Raw genomic sequence first — 25,270 nt, forward strand, 5'->3', positions numbered from 1 at the left:
CCTCCACCACAGGCTGGTATGAGGATTAAGAAGAACGTGTCTATGTTTAGCGGGTTCCTGGCGCTGGGTAAACTTCTAGCCACGCACCGTTAGAAACTTGGCGTCAGACCCAATATTTAAGGACCTTCCCACTCCAGAGGCTCAGACGATCACTGCATTTCTTGCCAGGTTCTTCCTGAGCCCCCTCCACACTCACACCCCACCCCAGGCTCCCCACTCGGACCAACATGAGTCCACGTCCTCGGGGGAGGGTCCCAGCTCCCATTTTAAACTCTCAGAGCACCCAGGGAGAGCTCGCGATTTAACACTTAAGCGTTCTGTTACTGGTGTTCTTACACGTGAGTCAAGGTTTAAGTCCCTTGAAGGCAGGGATATGCCTTCTCTGGTTTCTCGTCTGGCCGCTGAGTTCTGGGCCTGTTCCATCACTCCACCAGGCAACAAACCTTCACTGAGTGAGCACCCACCCCACGTCAGCCACTGGTCCCTGCCAGGCCTAGAGTGGGTGTCCATCACGACCCAGAGCCCAGTGTAGAGTAGCTGTACCTCTGGGCCACCCCAGGGAGCAGAGGTCCTGGCGCTGCCCAGGAAAAAGAGGTCAGAGGTGCCAGCAGCGATGCTGTGCACCATGCCTCCTTGCTCACGGGCAGGGAAAGGCTCCCTGCCCTGGGCGGGGGTGGGCCTCACGCAGGGGCTCGGGGTGGCCGAGCTCGTCAGGCCCAGGAGGAGACTCTCGGGTCTGGTGGGAGACCTAGAGCTGCCCTTTGAGCCACTGCCCTCCCTGTCTCTCTCTCGCCCGATGGCACGGGGCTTGTTGACTACAAGTCGCACCCTGGCAGAGGCACAGCTGACCGGGAAGGGTGAATGAATCACCAGCACGTCCAGGAGACGCTGATGTGGGGGAGAGTCACAATCACGGCAGCCCAGCCCAGCCCCTCCTAGCCCACTGCTCCCACCCTCAACACACACAAACAGTGCTGTCGGCTGAGTGATCACGCTTGGGCCGTGCCTGGAACAGGACAGGGAAAGACCGGCTGGCACCACAAGGCCGGTGGGTGTGCGAGGCCTCGCCCACTTGCCCTTATGTGAGCACCTCTCTTTGCTGTCAGGGCTCTGACACAGCCATCCTCCTTACAGATTACAGGGGGGGCCTCTGTCCCCCCACCCCGAGCCAGTCCTGTAGGTCCATCCCACCCCAGTCTTCCCTGCCGGTTCCTGTCTTATTCCACCGAGGTGAAAGCCCCGGGGGTAAAATCAGACAATGCCACCCACTAGCTGTGTGGCCTTGGTGAAGTTATCCAACTTCTCTGAGCTCCAGATTCCTCAACCATAAAACGAGGATAGCAATAATGTCTACCTCATTGGGTTGTTGTGACGCTTAAATGAGACAATTTCCATCACGTACGTGGTGTAGTGAGTGGCACATTAGCAAGCATACAGGCTAAATGTTCTTATCTGGGGACGCCTGGGTGGCTTAGTTCAGCGTCTGACTTCAACTCTGGTCATGATCTTGTGGTTCGTGAGTTCGAGCCCCGCATCAGGCTCACCCTGACAGTGTGGCCCCTGCTTGGGATTCTCTCTTTCTCCCGCTCTCTCTGCCCCTCCCCCACTTGTGCACGTGCTCTCTCTCTCTCTCTCTGTCTCTCTCAAAGAAATAAACGTAAAAAAATAAATGCTCTTCTCTGATCACAGCAGTGATTATCATTTGCTTGTAGAGCATGGCACAAACCTCATTCTGCTACCGGATTGCACATTCCAATCCAGGGCTAAGCTAGCAAACACAATGTCAATTTCACCTGCTTTTCTGGGATTTCACGCCTATGACTTTCTGTTGAGGAATTTGCACTGATAGAAGCAACTCATTCATTCCGCAAATATGTACCGAGCACCCACTAGGAAGTGACGTGTTCTTGGCGGTCCCAAGAGCAGAACTGGGGGATGTGGACAAGAGGCAGCTGCCCAGACCCACATCATGAAAGTTCCTTTCATGCTTTGTTGAGGTGACAGCAGGTTCTTCGCCTGTGTCTCCGAATATAGGTCCCAACATGGCCTGGAGCTGATGTCTAAGGAGATGAGGCAAGAGGGACCCATGCTCAGAGATTTGGACCAGCTTTGGTGTTGGGGTCCCTGCTCCACCTAACTCTCATGATTGTGGGAAAGTCAATTAGTCTCACAGAGCCTCAGTTTCTTCCTCTATTGAATGGGCATAACAAGGGGCGCCTGGGTGGCTCCGTCGGTTGTGTCCAACTCTTGATTTTGGCTCAGGTCATGATCTCACGGTTCGCCAAATGGAGCCCCCTGTCAGGCTCTGCACAGAGTACGGAGCCTGCTTGGGATTCTCTCTCTCCCTCTCTCTTCCCCTCCCTGGCTCATGCTTGCGCCCACATGTGTGTGCATGCTCTCTCTCTCTCCCTCTCTCTCTCTCAAAATAAATAAAATAAACTTAAAAACACCCAGGCATAACAATACCTAGCCTGTGACCTCACAGGAGGACTGTCAGCTCATGTGTGCGGAAGCCTCTTAGTAACCATATTCTCCCTTCCTTCTTCACTCCCTCCACCCGTCATCCCTCCAGTCACCCATCCAATCTTTCTGTTTTTAATTACCAACTCCCTTCCAGCCATGTGGAGGAGCTAGGAGTAGAGGGGAACAGACTCAGGGAAGTACTGAGCACCAGGTTCAACAGTGAGGAGCGCCGGTCCATCGTCCACCTCCACGCGCTGATGTTGGGACACCCGGACAAGTTCTTGGGGGGCTGACCCTTCTTCTGTCCAGCCCAGGTGACTGGTAGCCCCTCTGGGCCCAAACCTGGTCTAGATGAGAAGCAGTCCATGCTCCTGGGTGGATGGCGAGGGTGGACCTCCCCTCGGCTTGGACCCCAGCCAGCCCTCCCCACTGGGCTCGTGACCCTCTGTTTCCTGTTGCTTGGCAGGAAATGAGCTCTGAAGGAAAAGGACTGGGTGGGCTCCAGACAGCACACCCCCACTTCAGGCGGAAAGTAGGAAAAAGGGGAGGTCCCAGCCATGTCTACCCCCTTCCCTCAGAAAAGCAATGCTTTTAAACAAACGTCCCCAGCAGATTTCTGCTTAGTACTCAGGAAAGAACTGGAACATGGGGCCATTCCTGGCTTCAAGAAAGCCTGGGGAGAAAGGGAGCAGGATTATGATGATTGGTTTAGACCAGGGGTCGGCAACAATTTCTGCAAAGGGCCAGAGAGGAAATATTTTAAGGGCCACATAATCGCTGCTACAACTACTCAGCTCTGCCTGGCAGCGTGAAAGCAGCAGGCACGTGAGAGCGTGGGTAAGGCTGTCGCCCCAGCACAACTTCACGGACGCTGACACTCGAATATCATGTAACTTTCAGGTGTCACAAAATATTTTTCTTTTGATTGTTCTCAACCACTTAACAGATATCAAAAACCATTTTAGCCTGTGGGCCGTACAAAACCAGGGGGCAGTCAGATTTGGCCTTCGGGTCATAGGTTGCCCATCCTTGGCTCAGGCCAGTCGGAACCCATTGCCTGGGCTGGGCACACCGTCACTCCGGGGAAGGATGCGTGTGTTTGGTATGTGGTGTGTGTATGTGTGTTTACTGGCACCACTTGGGGATGATGGGAGTAGCAGCAACTAATAGCATTACCCCCAGGCCATATTGTCGCTGCACAGGAAGAACAGTAGGATTTGAACCCAAACCATCCAAACTTGAGAGCCTACCCTCTTCGCCTCCGCGCTAACATTCTCTGCTCAGAGACCTCACCTCACAGTGAAGGTAAGGCTGGGGGAGGAGGCATGTGATCAGGCATCAGGATCAGGATGTTACCAAGAAGGCTTCTGCAGGGCCACATGCCTATACACTCCCAAGGCTTTCCAGTGGCCTCTTGGGAGGACCCAGACAGGAGATCAGAGGAGCTCCCACCTCCCTCCCTCCCCCACGTGAATGCACATCCCCTGGTGGGGATGGGGTGGGGGCTTCCCTCCGGCCCTGGAGCAGGATTTCCGTTTCCCTTGACATTGACAGACCGGAAATTGGGTCTTATTCTCATGGTAGGATGCGAAGCCCTCCCCCGTCTCCCTGACTCCCTTTTTCTCAGAGTTTCCCTTCTGCCTGCCCCAGCATGGAGGAAATTCAGGGAAGTATCTAACCACTGAGGTGGCCTCAAAGAATATGTAAGCTCAGAGATGTCATCCTTTCAGCCATTAAAAATTCTCTTTTCAGCTCCCACTGGATGATTTATTTTTAAAAATCCATTCAGTTCTCGGGGCGCCTGGGTGGCTCAGTCAGTTGAGCATCTGACTTTGGCTTGGGTCATGATCTTGCAGTTCATGAGTTCGAGCCCCGCATTGGGCTCTGTGCTGACAGCTCAAAGCCTGGAACCTGCTTCGGATTCCGTGTCTCCCTCTCTCTCTGCAAACCCCTGCCTGCCTTGCTTGCCCTCTGTCTGTCTGTCTCTCTCTTTCTCAAAAATAAATAAACATTAAAAAAATTTTTTCTTCATTCAGTTCTCACTGAGCATGAGCTAGGCTCTCTCCCGGGGAGTTCTACATCCTGTAAAAGGATTCATGTAATCCTCCCAATAACCCTGTGAGGTAGGCATCATTAGACCCATTTCACAAAAGTGGAAACTGAGGCCCAGAGAGTTTATTTACATAATGGCAGAGCCAGGATTTAACCCAGGTTCGACCGACCCCAGAGCCCCTCTCTCTGCTGCCACACGCTGCCTCTGCCCCACAGGAGGCCCAGGAAAGGAGGCCCTGGAGAATCAGAGATCAGAGCTCAGGTGCTGGAGTCAAAGAGACTTGAATTGAAATTCTGGATGCAGATGTATACTAACTGCTTTTTGGGCAAGTCATTTACTATCTCTTAACCTCAGTTTCCCCTCCTGTGTGTGGGGGGGATCTATTCTCTTTTCCTCCACTGCCATGGTTTCTCCAAAACCACTGTTCTCCATTCTTCCCCATTCTTATGGTTCTCCTGGCAATGATCTCACTTGCCAGCTGCAGGAGTGAGCACAGCACAGGAAGAGTCTGCCTGAGAATAAAGCAAAAGCAAAAAAAAAAAAAAAAAAAAAAAAAAAAAGAGGCAGAAATGAGAGACCCTCATAGGAGAAGATTGTCAAAGACTTCACCTGAGCTCCTGGCTCCCACTCTGCCTAAGATCTACCCTGTGTTGTCCTAGTTATAGAAACCTACCGGTGTTTGTCTAGGCCAGTCTGAGATAGTTTTCTGACACTTGCAATCAATAGAACGAAAGCCTCAAGAAGGCAAGGATATTTGTCTGTTAAGTTAATGCTGTAATCTCCAGCTTTGGGCACCTAGAAGGTCCTCAATCAAGCTTTGTTAAATAGACCCAAAGAGCTTCAGATACGACATCCCACTTCATGGGATGTTGTGAGGATAAAGTGGGGCTGGATGAACATGCAAGGCTTGGCCCCCGTGCCTGGCATGGTGAGCCTCAGCGACCATGACTCTGAGCCAGAACCCCGGCCCTCCTGCAGCTTCCAGTCTGGTGGACTCTCCTCCCCACTGTCCGTAGGTGGGTGGGGGTGGGGCTAAGTCAGGAGCGATGATCGAAGACCACGAGTGGAAACTCAAGCTGTAAGGAACACAGAAAACACTGCAGACCTGGTCCCTACCCTCCAGGACTCAATTTGGCACCCTCCAGTCTCCGTGGCTCCCCGCCACGTGGCTCCCCACCACCCTGAGCTGGAACCACCACGCTGCTGTCGGTAAACAGCAGACCACAACCTCCATACCCTGTTTCCGGCCACCCCCACAGGCCTCCAAAGCCAGGAGTGGACACTACCTCCCCTGCCCCATGCTCCCTGCCGCAGCCTGCTGGATGTGTTGCGTTTCTAGTGCCCCCTGATCTCTCTGGGCCCCCCAAAAGTCTCATTGCTGACCTGCCTCACTTGCACCTTATTTCCTGCTGAGCACTCCTTTGTACTGTGACCAGGGAGATTAGTCTAAAATCCAGGAAGCCCTTCAAAGGCTGCTGATGGCTCACCGGGACAGAGTTGCTAGGAGCCCTCTGAGATCTGTCCCTTGCCCTCTCCTCCAACACCGCCACCTCCAGGGCCAGATGAGATGCCTAGGACATAACACCGAAGGGGGTGCTCACTCTCAGGCTTGTGCAAGTGCCCCGGTTGTCTCCCTTGCCTCCCCCCGTGTGCTGGCCCAGACGCCCCCCGGAGTCGCTCCAGCGGGGTCCTCAGAAGACCCCAGACTATCGCGGGTTGCCCTGCTTCTGTTCATGGGGATCTTTGGCCTGAAATGCCTCTTCCACCACCTTTGCTGCCTACCTTCCTTTCCTTTAAACATCACCTCCTCCAAGAAGCCCTCCCTGAACACTCCTGGTCCAGTTTGGTCACCCTCAGCTCACCACACCTACCACACCACGTTGTCTGCCACTCAACTGTAGCCTCTTGAGAGCAGGATCCAAGTCGTAATTTGTATTTGTTGAGTGTCTCTCCCTTGAGTGTATTTGTTGAGTGTCTAAGTCTCCCTTAAAATGCCCTGGGCTACAAGGAACAGAAAACCTTCCTCAAGATGACTGCAGCCACATAGACTCTATTAACACAGCTAACAAAAGGGTCTTGGGTAGGGTGTTCCGTATTGGCTCATTCAGGAGCATAACTGAAAACCCAGGTTCTTCAGGCTCTGCCATCCTCAGAATATCAGCCACATTCTTGAGGGGATCTCCTCATGGTGAAACAATGGCTGCCCAGTTCCAGGTTTTAAATCCTCACACCAAGATACAATACCTAGTAGAAGAGGGGGGCATCTCTTGTGTGTCTCATTTTGAGAACCAAAAAAACACCTTTTCCAGGACCTGCCCCCTCACTTTTTCCCACAACTCATCGGTCAAGATGGCATCACATGCCCACACCTACACCAATCTCTGTAAGGAAAATTGGATGGCACCTGGTCCTAGGGCAGGTGCCCTAGGCAAGATTACCCATGCCCAAACAGGAAAGGGGAAGGGCCATCTGGGGCAACCATATCGACTCTCAGTTGCTACTGGCTTCTGGACTTGGACAGACACGGTGACATAGCATAAAGAGCACTGGGTTGCGTGAGTTGATGAACAGCCTTCCTTCTACCACCGAGAACTTGAGGAAAGAAGGTCCAGGACTGGGTCCTACTTCTGAGTTTTGTGCTTGGGCTTCTCCAGTGATCACATTTTCTACTTCCTCTCACCCCGAACCCTACTGCACCCCTACTGCAGAGCTGGGTCTACTGTGGGCTTGTTGGACGGCCAAGACGTGTCCCCCAACGGCCTTCGGAAAATACATATGCTCCCCATTCCTGAGAAGTTACCCTCTGAATCCTGTTCTCCTTGTCATTTTCAATCTGGGTAATTAAACTCAACACCTCCAGGGTGATTAAAAATTAATTCTGCGTTCAACAGGCCCGGAAATGAAATGCAGTGGGAAACATACTTGGCGTTCCCAGCTAGATGTAATTAGAAAATCGTCCTGCCGGGGGGAAGGAAGGGAAGGAAGGCACTGTTGCAGCCACAGAAGGTGCTGCTTACACGGTAACAAGCCTCTTCTCAGCCTCTAATTGACAAGGCTGTTGCTGACAGTTGCAGGGTACAGGCAGTTGGCTTACACCAGGGGTCTTCTAAATCGACAAGGGACTTAGAAGTGAGTACTGCTCCTGCCCAAGCCTGTTCAAGTCCCCACTGTCTCTGCGGCACCCCCACCCCACTGCCAACAGCCGCTGCCAGCCCTCGGTCCCCCTCAGCAGTGCCATCTGCAGCAGGCAAACCCTGGCACCGTCCCAGCATCTCCTCGCCTGCTGTCCCCCGATGCCCCATCCAGCCTGCTCTGGTCCTCTCCTCAACCCTCCCTTTGCTTCCAGCTACTCTCCCCCAGGGGTGGTCCCTCTGCAGGCCAGCCGCCCCTGGGAAGTCTCTGGTGCTCTTTGTCTCCCAGGCAACAGCCTGTTGCTTGGGATGCCAGCCATTCCGGGATGCCACAAAAGGGCATTTCCTTTCCCCATCCCAGAAGCCACTAGGGGCCTTCACACCTCCCACACCATCCAACTTTCCCATCTGGTGCCTCTGAACACCGTGGGCAGCAGGAAATATCTATTTAACCCTCAAGGGCTAGAATGCCTTACTATTTTGAGGAGCTCAGTAGCCTGTGGCAAAAACTGTGTTTTGTTCAAGATGATCCTGCCCCTAACTATGAACCATGTAACTGCAACAAGGAATGAGGAGAAGTTCTGGGTCTTTCTTGACCTTCTGGAAGGAAATAGGACAGTGCTGTCCAGCATGGTGGCCACCACCCACATGTGGCTATTAAATTTAAATTAAGTTATGGGACTCCTGGGTGGCTTAGTCGGTTAAGCATCCAACTTCAGCTCGGGTCATGATCTCGCAGTCCGTGAGTTGAAGTCCCACATCAGGCTCTGTGCTGACAGTTCAGAGCCTGGAGCCCGCTTTGGATTCTGTGTCTACCTCTCTGCCCCTGCCCTGCTCGTGCTCTGTCTCTCAAAAATATAATAAACATTTTTTTTTAATTTTTAGAAAAATTTTAATTAAGTTAAATAGAATAAGATTAAAAATTTGGTTCCTCATCTGCCTATGTGGCTTGTGGCTACCCCATTGAGCAGTGCAAAAAAGCATTCCATCATCACAGAAAGTTCTTTTGGACAGCTCTGCCCTAGCACATACACTTCTGAGCATGGGCACAGAAGTTGGGCAGACCCTTGGCCATTTACTCCATAACCCTGGGCAACACGCTTAATTTCCTGAAGCCTCCCCCTGTTTCTTCCTCTGTAACAGTAGCTATCTCAGAGGATCATGAGGTTCAAAAAAGAGAATCCAGGTACCTGCTCCAGCATAGCATCTGACAATAGGAAGAGTTGATACATAGAAGCTATTGACTCTTGGAGTAAGAGAGTAGAGCCTGGTGAAGCAGAAAGATTCAGGATAAAGGAGACTGAGTTCTAGCCCCAACTCCATCACCACCTGTAAGCCATACATGAAGGCTGTGGCCCATACAGCCTAAATTAAATTTTTTTTTTAAATATTTATTTACTTTAGAGAGAGAGACAGAGTATGAGCAGGGTAGAGGCAGAGAGAGGGAGACACAGAATCTGAAGCAGGCTCCAGGCTCTGAGTTGTCTGCACAGAGCCCGATGCAGGGCTTGAACTCACAAACTGTGAGATCATAACCTGAGCCAAAGTTGGACACCTAACCAACTAAGCCACCTAGGCGCCCCGTACGGCCTCAACTTAAAAGAATGGATCAGAAAAAGTCTAAATGAAATGGAAAATCCAGCACAGATTTTTCTATGGAGCCTAGGACCCAGCATCCAACTGCCTGCTGAGCAGCTCCAGGAAGATGCCTTACACGGGGTCCTTAGAATGAAGAATCCCAGATGGGATAGAGCGTCCTCCACCCCAAACCCACCTGCTCCTCCTGTACTCCCTAGTTCAGGAGTAGCATCTGGTGCTCCTCCTTTCCAGGAAGCTAGAAACTATACTTGCTCTGTCTCCTCAATTTATAATCCTATGATGTAAAATTATTACCACCATTTTACAGACAAGGAAACTAAGGTCTTGCTATATAGTGGTAGAATCAGGTTCCAGAGTCTGTGCTCTTTTCTTTCTTTCTTTTCTTTTAAGTAATGGGGAACTTCGAGTGCCCAATGGGGGACTCGAACTCATGACCCGAAGGTCAGGAGTCAGATGCTCTATCAACTGAGCCAGTCAGGGGCCCCTTAGAGTCTGTGCTCCTGAGCACACCAATAAAACACTTTGACATTACGTCTTCAGATCTGGACCCATGGCCAGCACCCTCTTCTGGAAACCAAGGCCTCCTACAGGGCTCAGAGATACAGTCCTCTCACTGGTCCTCAGTCCCCAGCCCCCATGCCCAACTACAGTCCTGTATATAAGCTGAATATCTGGTGACATCATTTTCCTGATAAGAGTCCCTCATCATCTTGTTCACCATTGGGTCCCCAGAGTCTGGCGCTTAATGAATGTACCAATACTTGATTGAATGTATGAATCTTTTGAAACAGTCCAGTCTAAGAGACTATTGGGATTATGTGATTGAAATGGTTTTGAAGCACCCAGGACTCTGAACAGGGCAATCTGGGTGGGACCTCAGAGATGATGTGATGGACGAGTAATTATAACTCAGAAGGCACAACAAATTATACAGTATCCATTCTGAGAAAGAATGGGCCAAAGAGGATAAGAGAGAGGGACTGGTGTGCAGGGGGTAGAGGAAATGAACTCAAAGAACAGAAACATGACACTGTGCCTCCTGGAAGGAAGGTGTGCCAAGCAGCCCCCAGGGAATGATGAAATTGATTCACTGGACTGTTTCATTGCCACTGCCATTGGTACAATGGACTCTAGACTTTGGTCTCCAGAATTTGGCTTAATGTCTGCCAGGGCCAGGGTGGCAGTCACCTCTGGGTGTCCTCAACAAACCTAGTTTCTGCTTCTGGGAACTGAGGAGCGGACCCTGACACATGGGATATGTTCAAGTGCTGTGTCCCTTCCCCACCCGCGCCGCCTCCATGAGACCTTCCTAGGCAGCCAGCCTGACCCTCCCTGGCAGGCATTTCAAGTTTGTGAGTCCTCAGACAGGTCATTTCATTACTGTGGGGCCTCAGAATCCTCTTTGGAAGATTGGGGTTGAACTAGATGCCTCCTAGAGGTCGCGTCATCTCAATGTTTGGGGCCTGGTGTCCACGGAGCATAGCCATGGCCCCTCGCGCACTCTATCCCATGGTGTTTCATTCCTACTCCTAGTCAGAAACAGACTCTTAGGCTGAGAACTTGCCAAGAAATACAGACCCTCGCCCAATGAAGGCTCAAGGACGAGCCCTTCTCAGCATTTGCTCAGACACGATAAAAGGCAGGGCCTGGGGTGGGCACTGAGCTGGGTGGGCATCAGGACGACCTGGGTTCGGGCCAGTCTCAGCGCTGCCACTGACTTTCAGGGCATTTCAGGTATTTCTCTACACTCTACTGTCTTCACCCATAAAATGGACATTAAACACTTGGACACTAGGTCGGCGATTCCCAACCTAGGATCCCCAGAGACTTCCAAAGGGGAACAAGATATTTAAAATGGAGAAATCTGGTGGACAGCACCACCTATGCAAACTCAGCACCAATCATGGACCAAACCAGGATTCTGTGCCTTCTGATACGATGCAATGGGAATATCACGCATGCAGTATTCTTGCCCCCAGACATGTTTCATCCAGTTCTAACCATGAGACAGTCGGATCCAAATTAAAGGCTAGTCTCTAGAACAAGTGACAATGATTCCTCAAAAATGTCACTGTCATGAGAGAAAGAAAAGGCAGAGGATAACTAGTCGACCTGATGTATGCCTCTTGTTAAGATGCTAGATTAAAAAGGGGCGCCTGGGTGGCTCCGACGGTTAAGAGTCCGACTTCGGCTCAGGTCATGATCTCGCGGTTTGCGGGTTTGAGCCCCACGTCGGGCTCTGTGCTGGCAGCTGGAGCCTGGAGTCTGCTTTCGGACTGTGTGTCCCCCTCTCTCTCTGCCCCTCCCATGCTCATGCTCTGTCTCTGTCTCTCAATAATAAATAAACGTTAAAAAAATTAAAAAAAAAAGCTTCTAGATTAAAAAGAACACGGAGAGAGTTTAATATGGAATATATATTAGGCAATATTGCATCAATTTAAATTTATTGAGTGTGATAATAGTGATAATAGAGGAGAACGTCCTTGCTTTTGTGAGATAATAGCTCATCTGGTCAGAGGAAATCGTCAGCAAACTTGCAACTAACTTCCTGTAAGAGAGAGGGAAAGAAAGCAAATGTGGCAAAATGTCAATGGTTGACGAATCTAGGTGAAACGTTCATAGGTGTTCATTGTATTCCTCTTCTAATGTTTCAGGAGGTTGAAATTTTCTGGAAAAAAAAAAAAAAAAGGTGAGAGGGAAAAAAGCTTAACAGAAATTGCACCCAGGATATGGTTGCTTTGAGTTGATCACTAAGCAGAGCAAACATTTGAGCTTTTACCGCATGCCACACACTGTCAAGAGCTTTATGTGAATTATTTCACTTACTCCTCATATCATTCTTATGAGGAGGGACTATTAATAGAAAAGAAGATACTAGGGCACAGAGGGGTGAAGTAATTTGCTCAAGGTCACACAGCTAGGAAGCAGCTGATCCAAGAAATAGTGGCTTTAGGCCTGTTCCCTTTTATTTATTTTTTAATGTTTATTTATTTATTTCTGAGAGAGGGAGACAGAGAGAAACACACAAGCGGAGGAGGGGAAGAAAGAGAGAGGGAGACACAGAATTCAAAGCAGGCTCCAGGCTCCGAACTGTCGGCACAGAGCCCAATGCAGGGCGCAGGGCTCCGCCTCCCAGACCGTGAGATCATGACCCAAGCCGAAGTCGGGCGCTTAACCGACGGAGCCACCCAGGCACCGCAGGCCTGTTCCCTTTACTACCTTCTCCTAAATTAAGTCTCTCAAAACATGGATTCTCCAGGATGAAAATAATAAAGTTCTGGGAGAAGAAAAAAGGATCAGTGATTGTCAGAGGTTAGTGGGGAGGTGGGAACGAATGGGCAGAGCACAAAGGATTTTGAGGGCAGTGAAAATACTCTGTATGATACTATATTAGTGGATACATGTCCTTATGCATTTGTCGAAACTCATAGAACGTGCACACTGAGAGTGAGCTCCGATGTGAGCTAGGGACTTCGGGTGACTGTGATGTGTCTGTGGGGGTGCATCAGTTGTAACAAGTGGACCTCTCTAGCGGGGGAAGCTGACAGTGGAAGAGGCTGTGCAGTGTGGGGCCAGGGACGGTACAGGAACGCTGTGCTTTGTGCTCAGCTTTGCTATGAATCTAAAATTGCTCTAAAAAATACTCTGTTTTAAAAACACAGCTACTGGGGCGCCTCGGTGGCTCAGTCGGTTGAACGTCCGATTTCAGCTCAGGTCATGATTTGCACTCCATGAGTTCAAGCCCCGCATCGGGCTCTGTGCTGACAACTCAGAGCCTGGAGCCTGTTTCAGATTCTGTGTCTCCCTCTCTCTCTGGCCCTCCCCCTGTTCATGCTCTGACTCTATCTCAAAAATAAATAAATGTTTAAAAAAAAAAAAAACACAGCTACTAGGGCGCCTGGATGGTTGTCAGTTGAAGCATCTGACTTCAGCTCAGGTCATGATCTCACAGTTCGTGAGTTCGAGCCCCGCGTCGGGCTCTGTGCTGACAGCTCAGAGCCTGGAGCCTGCTTTGGATTCTGGGTCTCCCTCTCCCTCTGCCCCTCCCTTGCTTATGCTTTGTCTCTCGCTCGCTCTCAAAAATCAACATTACAAATTTTTTTCCACAAAAATAAAATAAATAAGTAAATCTACACTCTCCTAGATTCCAGACACAGTTCAGGTCCGCCCACACAACTCACATGAGGTTTGAAAGTGGAAGGATGGTGGGGGCTAAACGTCTACCTACCTCTCCTTTGGTTGGCAAGTCTGCTTTTACCTCAATGGTGTCAGCAAAACTCAAGGGTCCAGGTGCTGGCTTGGTGGGTTTTGAGAGGAAGGACGTGGGCACCCAGTGTGCCTGGATCATGTCAGGCACACCGTGCTTCAGGAGCTGCTGGAAGAGCGGTTTCACGACTGGGGTGTCTCCTGAATGCATTGTTGGCAGTGCCTTCTGATTGCAGAAGACACAGCTGCTCTCTTGGTGGCCCAGTTCCTCAGTGTGACTTACGGGGATGCTTAAAAGCTCAACCTAGAGCCTCGACTTCCACAGTGATTCTGTAAGTCAGGTAATATCCAGTCAGAAAGCCCCTCCTCTTTATTTATTTCTTTTTTTAATGTTAATTTATTTTTGACAGACAGAGACAGAGACAGAGACAGAGTGGAGCAGGGGAGGGGCAGACAGAGGCGGACACAGAATCCGAAGCGGGCTCCAGGCTCTGAGCTGTCAGCACAGAGCTCAATGTGGGGCTCAGACCCACGAACCGTGGGGTCATGACCTGAGCCAAAGTCGGACGCTTAACTGATTAGGCCGTGCGGGCGCCCCTCACCCCCTCTTCTTTAAGATGCCTAGAATGGTTCTCTTCTCCTCAGGTCAATCCTGACTGATAGAACTAACACCATGCTAGATGCATCAAGTTCTGAATAAACATGTCAGTCAAATGAAAAGCATATCCTTGGCACCCATTCTTTTCCAGGGGCTTTAGCAAGCACTCAGGGTCACACAGAGGGCCCTTGGCCTCAAGGAATTTGCTGCCCAGCAGAGAGGCCCAGGAGAGAGAAAAAAAGGAATGCAGGAATTCAGAAAAGGGGAAAAGTAACAATAGCTCGAGGACGTCCGCAGTTTTGTCATCAGCATCCATTCACCTGTCTCCCAGTAAGCATGCCTCTGTTTCCCGCTAGAGGAGCGTGGAGCCCATCCATCTGCATATCCAAAGATTCAAATGATTTAGGTCTAAGCTAAGCCATGGACTCTGGCCCTCTGGACATAAGACTGGTTCAGGAATGGGCACCTGACCCATGTCAAGCCGATCAGGGACAACGTGTCTCGATTTCAGGACTAAATTTGGGCTTTGGAGAAATTAAGACTCGTTCTTTCACCATGCCTGAAACTTGTAAGAATGTTAGAGCTGGAACTACCATGTGGTGCCTGACATTTCAGCCTTCATAAAAGAAGGCAGAGCCAAGATTTAGACAAAAGGAAAATACTGACATTAGTTGAGCTATTAGTTAACCTTCCCGTAAATAAGATCACCTGGCCTTTTGGGTTATGAACCAAAACTTCCATTTTTTTTTTTTTTTTCATAAGCCTGTTGGGGATGGAATTTCTTACCACACACAACCACAAGTGTCCTCACTGATTCGGAAGGTGTTCTGGAGGCAACAGAAGGAATGAGACCCTGAATGACTGATGGAATCCAGAAAAGAGAAGAGGTGGGAGGACATTCCAGGCAGAGAAACCGTCCATGGAAGCCCGTGGAATGGGGTTCCCATTAGTTCTTGAAGACCCAGCATCAACTCCTGGCTCTACCGGCTGGTAGCCTTCTAACCCTTATTCTCTCTCCAAGCCACAGTGGCCTCTTGAATCAAATGAGCTTAAAGGCATCAACTTCCCAGGGCTGTGGAGATAAAGGTCACGGTGCCTGGTGCAAAGTAGACTCTCAGCACATGACTGCTGAACAAACTGATCATTTTGGCCAGAGAGGAGATTGGAACAGAAAAGTCATATGTGATAAGGTGTGCAAGGGCAAGAAGGTTTGTCTATTGACCCCTGCTAGGAGCTTTGATACTTATCTCCAGTCCTCATGACAACCCCATAGGGCACTGCCATACTATTTCCAGATAAGGAAACTTCGTCTCCGAGAAGTAAGTTAGTTTGTCCAAAATCACATAGCTGACAAGCCCAGGAGCTATAATCCAGTCTGACTCCACACCCATGCCTTTCCCCCCATAGTAACTGCTGCCTGTGGACAGGGTCTGAGACCCCCAGGGGCCTCCAGTACCAGCCAAACAGAGTGGCCTTTCCTCGGCAAGTAAGAGCAAGCTGCCCAGCCTGGGCAAATACGGGAAGGAGTGTTTCCATCCAATAGTAGTTGATTCACAGGTGGACCAAAAGGCCGAGCGTGGCAGAGAGAAGACATTCCAACTAGCCAGCTCTCCAGGGATGGTGTGGACACTAGCTTGGGAAGAGTACAGAGGGAACCCAGAACTTGGGGAAGGGGTGATCTGAGCTACCCAGAGGCCTGGGTCCCTGCGACCAGCTGCATTCTGGGAAACATGCCATCCCCAGAGGGCCCTGCTGGCTGGCTTTAGGGAGAGGCCAGGAGGAAGTGCAGATTGGGGCCCAAGAGCACCCCCACCCAGTGCCAGTGCCGAAGAGGAAGATTTGCATCTGTCTGGGAGGAGGTTGTTTGTATTCTCTTTTCCCTCTCTCTCTAGCCCTCCCCTTCGCCCCGGCCAACAACTGGTAAAACCTGCAGGGCTGATGCCCAGCCTGGGTCCCTTCCTCTGACTCAGTGGCAGGGAAGGGGAGTGTCCCAGAGAGCCACCCACATCCCTAGCTGGCAGCCTGGCCCCCAGGGTCTCTGTGTCCACCAACTTCCCCTGGGCACACTTGTTCTTCTTGGCTTCCCCTCAAGATACAAAGGCCTCCAGGCACAAACGCACCCAAACAATCGGCTCCCTCAGGCCTCCGGCAATCAGGATGGAGGGTGTTAGCAGGCCCTGACCGTCCGCAGCACTTTAGCTTTTGCCCATTTCATCTGCCCCGGCTCGCCGGATTCCTACATCTACTCTTGAGGTTGGTAACACACCCATTTTACAGAGGAGTAAACTGAGGCCAAGAAAGGGAGAAGGATTTGCCTGAGGTCACAGAGCTAACAAATGGTGACCAGAATCCAAAGTTTTTGACTCCCAGCCTAAAGGGTCATATCCAGCAAAGGTACACATACTGAGGATGCTGCCCTGCTCACCAATATGAAAGCTTGTATACTTGCCACCCCACCCCCACCGTCTCTGGAAGTTCCTTGGGTGTCATGTAGGTGCCCACGGCCGGTCTGCCGATGTTTCTTCTGTTGACCCCCTGGCTGATGTCTGCTGGGTACTGGGCAACTGAGGCAGGGACCTCATCTCACTGTCTGGGGTACCCCACGAGATCCCTGCTTCTCTACGAAGGCTGTGATGCCTGGAGCTGGCCGAGGCGACAGGCCCTCAGTCCTCACCAGCAGAAAACGGTTCTTTGCTCTGAGCCAAAATAGGCAGAAGGCCCCTCTCTCTGACTCATGTCCCAGTTTGCAGCCTGGACCCCAAAGAACCCTCTTAGCTGTTCCCTGCAGCCCTCTCTCTATGGAGAGTAAGGGGTCAGTGTTTCTTGTCAGCTTGTCCCCATTCACTCACTCACAGTAACAGCTCCTACTCAGGTTATGATTCCAGGACAACCACCTCCTTCGCCATCATAACCGCGCTCCCTGTGAAGATCCTGGTCCCACACACCCACATCCGGATCCCGAGGAGACTGTGTCCCACCCCCTCTTAGTATACTCCATCCCCCTGGTTGTCACCAGTTAAGGGATGGGTACACGACCAAAGTCAGACCAATCAGAGCCAGTGAAACTCAGTTCCGGCATTTTGAGCTCTCAGCAAAGCAGACTGGTTCTTTGCCCTGGGGGGAGAGGGCGTGAGGCTTAAAGCTTCTGCAGGCATCTTGCCCCCAAGGTGTGGAACTTGTCCTGGCTTGAGCTGTTACCTGGAGAAGAGCTGAGGCCAAAGACAACAGGGAACACCGGGTCTTGATGACATCATTTAGAGTTCCTGATGAAGCCTTATCTGAAGCCAGCCACACCACTTGGACTTCATTTCCAAGGCCAGCATTAAGCAAAAAATAGGATTTGCTTTTACTTCCAACCAAAATTCTCGTGATACAGAAGGTCAGGCCTGTGCCCCTTTCTTCTCTCCCTGCCCCACCCCTACTACTCACCAAACTTCCTCCTCAGAGGCCTACCTACCTACCCCCATGTAAATAACGCACACAAATTGATACCCAGGATCACCACTACTGGTCCATAAGTTCCTCTGTGCTATTTAGGACTGTTTGTGCCATATAGAAAAAGCTGTCCCATTAACAGTCCCCTGTTGGCTTGGTGAGGTGGGGACGAGTAGAGAGGAGACTAGAGGGTAGAGAGAACAAGACGTGATGGCAAACACTGGCTCTGCCCAAGTGGATCTGGAACCCCAAGTCTGCCTGCCTTCTGGGGGATGGTACCCACAGCAGGACTACGCCCAGGGCTCAGGAAAGGCATCCTGCCTGACCTGGCCAGTGGGGCCTCCTACCACCACTTCCATTGGGAAGGATGGCTCAGAAGAAAGCAGAGACCACTGATAGAGTTGTGTTTTTAAACGGGCCCTTCCCAGGATGATTTATCCCCGAGCTAAGAGGCCTTACGCACCCCCGTTTTTCACTGCGTCCTCCGGCTTGGCTCCCTTCCAGCCACACCCCCAAGTAAATCCTTTCCTTCTGAGAGCAGAAGCCTGAGGATGAGTCAGAACCTCATTCTCGTCATTCCTTCCTCAGTGGTCAGGCCTCACCCCTTCTCCCTGCCAGCCCCTCCTCTGGGCAGCCATCTGCCCTGTGTAAGTGCTCGCTGTGTCCACAGAGCCGCTCAGAGGGCCTCTGAGTGTGAGGCCAGGTGGGCAGGGCTGACCTCTCAGCTCCTGGAGTCTCTTAGGAGATCTGGGGCCTCCAGGGATGGGCTACGGCGACTAGAGTCTGTCCCGGCCCCTCCAGGACCTTCCCTGGGGTCTCTGCCAACAGGCCCTGTCTTCCTCACCAGTGTCAAGTTCATTTCTGTGTCTGTCCCAAAGAAGAGGAACCAAAACCCCTTTAGAGAGTTCCTCCTGTGCCCAGGCCCTGCTGTGAACTCCGAGTTCTCATACCCACCCTCAGCACTGAGAGCGCTAGCCACACTTCTGAATGAGGAAACAAGGTTCTCGGGTGGCAGAGCTCACACCTGTGTCATCAGCACATCATCTCTGCTTGTTCAGGCTACGCTGCACGCTCCCCAGGGGCTGCAGTTCCAGGCCCCTTCCATTCCCTCTCTGCCCTCACCTCCAGCAAGCTTCCTCCGGGCCTGAGGCTGGTAGGCCCCAAGCCCAGAGTGGATTCTTTCATACCCTTTGGTGTGAATCAAGCATGAGCAACCCCCAGGGGCCTTCCTGCCTTATGTGGAAGAAGGGTGAGAAACCAGATAAGAAATTGTCTGTGTACCAGCACGTCTCTTCTCATGGCCACACCACAGATGTCATCATTGTCCTCACAGGGGGGGATCTATGCCCCAGAGGTCCTGGAGCTGGGGTGTCAGACGAAGAGAATAAAACCGAGAGGCTGCCTTGCCTGCCTACAGGAGGGTGACGTTTGTGGGAAGAAGCAACTTCTCCCAGCAGTTAAAGGAATGCTCTACTTTAAAACAAATAATTAAGGGGGACTTGGAAGCCACGGGGAGCCCCTGCAGGGGCCCTGGGAAAGTTATCTGGGGGGGGGGGGGTGGTCTGTGAGGAAGGGTCCGTTCAACCTGGGGTGAGTCTCTGAGCAAGGGTTTACCTCAGGCTCAGTTCAAGCCCTCCCTCCACAGTATTAAGTCACTGAAAGAACAGTTTAATAAGCACCAGGTAATCCTGATAGCTCAAAAGAGATATAGAAAAACAGTCTGGGATGGGGCCCCTGGGTGGCTCAGTCATCTGAGCGTCCGACTTCAGCTCAGGTCATGATCTCATGGCTCCTGAGTTCGAGCTCCCGCATCAGGTTCCATGGTGTCAGTGCAGAGCTCGCTTGGGATCCTCTGTCCCCATCTCTCTCTGCCTCTCCCCTGCTCATGGTCTCTCTCTCTCTCAAAAAGAAATAATTAAAAAAAAAAAAAAAAGAAAGAAAGAAAGAAAATCAGTCTGGGACCTTGTGGAATCTTCTAGAATTAGATCCAAGCCTGCTGCACATTAGAATCACCTGAGGAGCTTTTAAAGGTGATTTTTTTTTAAAGGAGCTTCCGGGTTTACTCTAGACCAACTGAGTTATAATCTCAGGATGGGGGCTGGGCAGCTATGTTTTTTAATCTCCTCAGGTTGACTCTACTGAGCTGTGTTTCTCAAATTTCTCTGATGAGAAAAATCATCCAGGGGGCACATAAAGAAAAAAAAAAAAAAAGATGGCCAGGCACCCAACCAACCAGTGAGGCCCAGGAATATGCATTTCTCACAGAGGCACCTGGGTTCCAGGGCAAACCCTTCGGCCCAGCCTCCCTCAGCTCATTGCCCCTTCTATCCTCTGTGCTTCACAGAACGCTTCCCTGACAAGTGGGCTTCCCTGGGACTAAACACAGCACCCGTCTTCTTCCTAGTACTCACCACTCTTTGTGTGTCCGTGCCTTTCTATGTGTGTTTCATGTCAGTCTCCCTCCAGACCGTAAACTCCACGAGGGCAAGAACCACGTCTGTTTGGGGCTAACAGTGGGGGATCTGAAGCCTGGCCTGCCTGGCCTCCAACCCCAGCTCCACGACTCACCTGTTCTCCCATCTTGGTCAAGTTCCTTCTCTTTCTTGTGCTCTCATCTATAAAGTGGAGATTCCGATGACAATGCCTGCCACGCAAGGTTGATGTGAAAAATAAAGGAGATTATAAACGTAAAATGAGTTTTTTTTAAATTTAAAATGTTTAAATGTTTATTTTTGAGACAGAGAGAGAAAATCGAGCAGGGGAGGGGCAGGGAGAGAGAGGGAGAGAGAAAGAGAATCCCAAGCAGGCCCCACACTGTTATCGGCACAGAGCCCCAGTCGGGACTCGAGCCCCAGAACCTTGAGATCCTGACCTGAGCCGAAATCTAGAGTCGGACATTTAACCAACTGGCCACCTAGGCGCCCCACAAATGTAAAATATTTAATATAGTTGCTGGCGCATAGGCAGTGGTCAATAAATGTTAATTACGTTGATTATCGTTGGCTACAGAAGAAACACTCCAAAACAGTGGCTGGAAACTATCGCCATTGAACGGCTCACAATTCTCTGGATTGGCGACTTGGACAAGGCCTGGCTGGGATGGCTCGGCTCCGCTACCAGTGGTTTGGGCTGGACCCATGCTTTCATGGCTTTTGATCAGTGAGTTTGGGGGAGGGGAGCAGGGACAACATCAGCTTGCCCAGGAGGAGTCAGGAAATGTATACTACGTTTCTGTCCCTGTCCACCAGCCTTCCTGTTGCCTGCAGGGGAAACCAAGGCCTCCAGGCCTCACGTCTTCTCTGCCCAGGAGCTTTCCTAGGGCCTGCTGAGTCACCCACCTGCTGCAGAGAAGGCACCTATTTTTAGCCTGAGGTAAATGAGCTCACAGTCACCCAGACCACATTCCCTTGTGTCTCTTTGTCACAGCTGTTGCGACTGGATGACTGGACGGGGACTGCGTCACAGGGGACCCCCCCCCCCCCCCATCAAGCTACCTCCATCTCCTTCCTTTCCTTCCTCCGAGATACCGCACTGCACGGCAGTCTCTCCCGTAACCGAGTGTGGCACCAAGGGGGACGTAGCCAGAGCGGCCTGCTCCTGGGTGGGGGGAGTATCTCATCACTGGCACCGTTAAGAATTCCTGTGCATCACTGTCAGTGGGTTTTATTATCGTTTTTAACTCTTCTGTGCACAATACACCCCCTTCTTCTGCCCACGCGGCCACTCCCACGACCCCACCCTCGGAGCTGCCACTGCATGGAAGCTAGGACTGTGGGGCCTGGAGGCCAGTGGACTGATGAAGCTCCACCCCACTAGCTGTCCGACCCGAGCAGGACCCACAACCACTCCGACCCCTGACCTCTCCCAGGTCACCCAGGCTGGCAATCAGTCACAGGATGTCAGAACAGAAAGGGCACCGAGATGTCATCAAGTGCAGCCTCCCTCTTTACCGGCAGGAAAACGGAAGTGAAAGAGCGGCGGCTTGCCTGTGTGCCAGGTGCCAGAGACCCCTCTCTGACCTCGTTCAACCACAGCCACCTCATGGATAAAAAGCCAGTAAAAAGTCAGTGCTTATGAGAAGGCCACTGCTGGTCAGAAATATTAGCTCCTGAGTCCAGAAGCCCAGCACCTGGAAAGCGGTGCAAAGTAGAGTATTTCTCTGTGGGTCACCTGAGACACCTGAGTGCTTATCAAAAGTGCAGGTCCCTGGGCTCCACTCCGGATTGGGGTTTGAGTCCTAGCACTCCTGCTCATTCGCCGCAGCACTTGGAGGATGTAAACCATCTCTGCCTCAGTTTCCTCACCTGTAAAATGAGGCTAGCCCTCCTCATGTAGATGTGAGAGACAATGCACTCACGTGGGGGGGTGCGGGCAGCACAGTGCCCGGCATATTGGACCTGTGCCCTGGAGTTATTAGCATTTATTTCTCTGACCCCAGGCCTGGGGGCCTGAGCCATGGCTCCAGGCAGCGCCCGGGAAGTTCTGTTCCCCCCACCAAGGCACTGAAAGCAGGCCCTACCTCTTCCAGATCAGCGTAGCTGGGAGCTAGCAACTCCCAGAACTGACTGCAAACCTCTGCCGATCTGTGGCACTGCTCTGACTAGGGTCTCAAGACTGGTCCACAATCGATTGGCTGAGGAGCCCCCCAACCTGTCCCCCAACACAGGGGATAGACGCCGATGGCATTCCGCAGGAAAGCACTCCTTTGATCTCCTCTCCTCCTGTCCCCCTCTGGTGACAGAGCCTGAGGTCTGTCAGACCTTTTTAGGAACAAAACTCTTTTCCCAGACAAAACCTGACAGCACACAGGTCCCCAGGCAATTGACAAAATCTGCTCTCCATGAGTTGAAGTTGATGTTCTAAGTTCGAATTGCCGACATATTACTGTGCTAATGAAACCGGTGTGAATGCAACTGGGCTCTGATGTGTGACAATCACGTATCACTTCTAAATCTATGTGTTGATGCCTAGTACAAAGATTCGAGTCGTTTAAAATACACTTTGGAAATTATATTTGAATTGAGCATTGGCAAAAGCCACGAAGGTCCCTGAAAAAATGCCAGGGTTTTGGTTAGCACACTTTGCAGCCCTGGAAGATTCCAAAGGCCTTTAATTGGTCAGGAGACTGAGGCCCAGGTGGGAAAAGGGATGTGCTCTGTAGGTGGCCACAGCAATGAGAACCCAGGTCCACCGAGTGCCAGGCCACTGCTCCGTGGCCACACCACATTCCCAGCCTAAGCAGCGGGGTGGGCTGCCCACAGCTTAGGAAGCTGGCATGGGTGGCTTTAGCTATTGGCCAAATTGTCTTAAGTGACAAAGGCTCTCTATGACTCAGTATCTGTGGCTGATAGGGGCTCATGGGGACTGGGGTGAGGAAGGTGGTAGGTGTGTGGGGGCCCCACCAGGGAGGAGGAGGGATGATACAAAAAGGGTCTACATTGCCTCCCCTTTGTGGCTAAACCTTTGGTCCAGCCAGATTCTCACTCGGCAAACAATACCTGAGGTTTGCAGGGCTTTGAGATGCTGGATCCTTAAAGGCTCCAAAGAAATGTGAATTATTTCCATCATCGATGACAATTTCCTCCCTGACCTGCACGCAGCCCTCTGTGCTGGAGGAGACAAAGGATTTCCAGGCCCAGGGAGTCCTGCCTGACCTGGGGACCAGCCAGGGACTCAGCTGCCTTTTCTACCACCCCGCCCACCATGCAGAATATGGCTTCTTCCTGCGGGAGAGCCGCCGCCAGAGTGCCCCTGGCGCCATGCTCCCTGCCCTGAGAAGAGTGCTCTGGGAGGGTAGGCAAAGCACCTCGTGCAAACAGGCCTGTGGTGACCTGCCCTGGGTGGGTGGGTGAGGAGGCTGTATCCAGGAAGGAGGGGTGCATGGCCGGCGGGGGTGGGGGGGAATCTCTCCCCAACACTCAGCCTCTGCTCCCTATGGAGAACATCTCCTGGAGCCTCAGCGCACAGGATCCTTGTTGGAAGGGAAGGACGGAAGGAGGCACAAAGTACTTGAGAGTCCTCCCACTTACTTAATAGCTGTGGGCTCTGGATGGTACTTCCATTTTGTTTTGTCTGTTGTCCTTTGCTTTTTCAAAGGCACATGCAAACAATTTTTTAACAGCAAACAGAAACAACACTCACAACTCCTCTGATCCTTTTACCCAGTTCTCCAAGGCTCCTGTTTCCCTTCCCTGAAGGGACCGCTGTTACCAGTTTGGGGACATCCTTCTAAAGATACTCTCTGTATATATAAGTGTGTGTGTGTGTGTGTGTGTGTGTGTGAATCTATCCTTTTATTTTTTACATAAATGTGAACAAACTACATACATTTTTCTGGAAATTTTATCTTATTTTTCATATAAGGACAAATTTTGGAAATGAGTTCATAATGGCAGCTGGAATCTATGTATGTCCTTCCTAATGGCTACCAACAAGGCCCTCGATTTACCATAAACTATCTAACCAGCTCCCCCCTCCGTCCCTCCCCACCCACCATAGACATTTAATGAGTCCTCAATGTTTTGCTCCTTTGATGAACACTCTTGTGACTGTGTCTATTTTAACTCTGCTCCTCCTACATTTCTAGGGGGTCTGGAACATTCTGAGCATTGGGTAGGGGGCTACAGGGGACAAGGGGGATCACACCGCAGGAGAGACCCCCTGGCTCTGACCTTTAGGGAGCCCTCAGGTGAACAAAGAAACAAAAGAGGTTTAAAGAGGAAAGAGGAAGTGGGCAGGGTGTATGAATAAGGTTCTTTTTTTGAAATTATTTTAACAAGTTCTTTTCTGATTACACAGTAAAACATACTCACTATAGGAAATTTGGAAAACATTGAACAAATGTAAAAATAAAAGTCACGAGGTGACACAGCTAAGAGCCAGGATGGTACCTGGCACACAGGAAGCACCTAATAATTGTTGAGTACAGAATGAGAGCAACAAAAGAGGTAAGGTTAAAACTGTGGCAGAGGATGCGGGGAGAAAGGGAAGCCATTAAAGTTTCCAGAAGAGAACATTCTTCTGGACAGGAAGACAGTGGCGCTCCCCACCCCTGCCCCCAGAGCAAAGCAGGGCCTCAGGGGTTTTATGAGGAAGCCTTGGTGTCAATACCAAACACTGCCTGGGGCCCAGGAAGGGCTCAGGGCCCAAAGGTCCCCGGTGAGTGACAACCTCACAGCAGTTGCCATGGTGATGCGGGTGGAAGGCAGAGGCTGAGAGGTCAGGAGGCGGCAGGAGAAGAGGAAGTCCAGAGGGTGAGTTTACAAGTCTTTCAAGAAGTCTAGCAGCAAAAGGAACGAGAGGAGTCCCAGCTCAGGGAGAAGGTTGTAGGGAAGGGGGAAAGAAAGGTTTTGTTTTGTTTGGGTTGGGTTGGAAGGTATTTCAACACATTTATAGGCTGAGGAGAAGAAATCAACAGAAGTGATCAAAGAGAGGAAGTGATGAAAGATGTGCTCCGCTTCCGTGGACTTCAGCTTCCTCATTTGAAAAATCAGAATGTGGATAAAGGATCTCTGAGGCCCTGCTTGCTTTTCAGTTCCCTGATTCATCCATCCATCCATCCATCCATCTTCCTTTAACACACATTGTAGACCTTGCCCTGGGCTAGGTGGGGGGAGGGGCAGAGGACGGGTGCAAGGAGGCCCTGGAGGGAAGTAGAAGCAAGGTCCCTCTCTCCAGGGTCCTGTGGTTGAATGGGAAGAACAGAGAAGACAATCAGGCAATGTAACTATATCACAAAGCAACTTCAAAACCCACACCCTTATAGTCCTTTGAAACATTCTAGCA

General features: G+C 51.2%; 1 long non-coding RNA gene across 2 annotated transcripts; it reads right to left on the reverse strand.

Annotated features, from left to right (window-relative positions):
- Positions 1-11,673: 11,673 nt before the first annotated feature.
- LOC109272887 (uncharacterized) lies at positions 11,674-17,078 on the reverse strand. Of its 2 annotated transcripts, none has more exons than XR_008425004.1 (3): positions 16,904-17,078; positions 13,505-13,782; positions 11,674-11,914 (listed from the first exon to the last, which is right to left on the reverse strand). It is a non-coding gene; the product is annotated as an uncharacterized LOC109272887 (long non-coding RNA). The 2 variants fall into 2 exon arrangements; XR_002082648.2 differs by lacking the exon at positions 16,904-17,078 and adding an exon at positions 14,837-15,667.
- Positions 17,079-25,270: the final 8,192 nt, after the last annotated feature.

Source organism: Panthera pardus, unplaced genomic scaffold (assembly GCF_024362965.1).
Source record: "Panthera pardus isolate Hobbes unplaced genomic scaffold, ASM2436296v1 HiC_scaffold_22, whole genome shotgun sequence".
Lineage (NCBI taxonomy): Eukaryota > Metazoa > Chordata > Mammalia > Carnivora > Felidae > Panthera > Panthera pardus.